General features: G+C 23.9%; 1 protein-coding gene across 2 annotated transcripts in view; it reads left to right on the top strand.

Annotated features, from left to right (window-relative positions):
- Positions 1-1,426, top strand: part of LOC102676496 (RNA-binding protein 42) — a 10,235-nt gene that overhangs the window by 7,691 nt on the left and 1,118 nt on the right. The window lies entirely within an intron of this gene.

Genomic DNA, 1,426 nt, shown 5'->3' with positions numbered 1-1,426 from the left:
TTTTAAGAGATTTTTTTCAATGAGCAAAAAAAAAAAAAAAAATAATATACTCTGAACTTTGATATTATGAAATAAAAAGGAAATGAAACATGATTTTTATTCTTTATTTATTTCCACTTTTTCTTCTTTTTTATTTAATTCGAAAAATCATTATTTCTTCATTTCTTCATTTATTTATTCTTCTCTTATTATAGATGTTAAAATGTTAAGTCACTGAAATGATGACCGTTTGAACGGATATATGAGTGGATGTTTGAGGTACCTGGTTTGACATTGATTTTTTATCCTTGTCCCAGGTGTAACCTTGCAAACGCTTTGAGTAAGATTGCACAGCTGATCGGTGACTTTATATCCTCATTGTTCCTGTACACGTGTAATTTTAATCCTTACTTGAAATATCACTGTATTGGATATCATATTCATAAATTAAATAGTTAAATAAAATTTTTAAAATGTACATCGAAATGAACAACAATATATAAATATAATATAATAAAATTTATCAATCGAATAATATGATTTGATAGGTAAAATTTAATAACAAAACAATCACGTTAAGGATTGAAAACATTTTTTTTTTTCCATATTTTCTTTGTAACATTTAATAATGATAAATTGAAAAGTATAGGCTATCCATTATATATAAGCTATCCTATATTGTAGAATTCAATGAATTGAACAATATTTCGAGATAATTGGTTGATATTTTCAATGCTTCTGTAGGTGTGTATTTAGAGATGTATAAAAACTTCAATAATTGATAAATTCGCTTCATTATTTGAGTAGTTTATTTTGTATAAATAATAATGTTAATTTCCATATCAATAAATACAATTTCAATAATGATATAATATTGAATTTAATTTGTTCGTGAATTTTTCTTTAATTAAAAATTACATTACATTGTAAAAAATGATTAAGAAGTAAAGATTTTATTTTTAGAACGTAACTTGATTATATTTTGGTATGCTAAAAGAAGAAAAAAAAATGTAGAAAGAAAATGATTTAAATTTTAATTTAAAACAGTCTCTTCTTATACCACATACCATTTTGAATGAAAATCAGAATAAATAATCTATCATTACTCTCGATATAGTAAGCTAAGAGGTTAACCAATCACGACGAATGACGTATTGGCCATCTTCACGGATGACGTATAGATACGTCAAAGGTGTACTGGTCATCTTCACGGATGACGTACCAGTACGTCAAAGCTTTACTTTCTATTTTAAAGAGAATGATTGACGTACTGGTATTCTTAAGTGAATTTAGTAACATGTCTATTTTTTCATAGATTGCAATCAATTAATTATTATTAAATGAATATTAAGTATATATTTTTTTCCTGATCTCTTTTGAAACATTTTTTATAATAATCTTTGAATAAAATTAATATTATGATTCATAATGAAATTTCAAATATAAC

Source organism: Apis dorsata, unplaced genomic scaffold (assembly GCF_000469605.1).
Source record: "Apis dorsata unplaced genomic scaffold, Apis dorsata 1.3 scaffold_56, whole genome shotgun sequence".
NCBI classification, from domain to species: Eukaryota; Metazoa; Arthropoda; class Insecta; order Hymenoptera; family Apidae; genus Apis; species Apis dorsata.
This window is presented reverse-complemented; position numbering and strand designations above follow the sequence as displayed.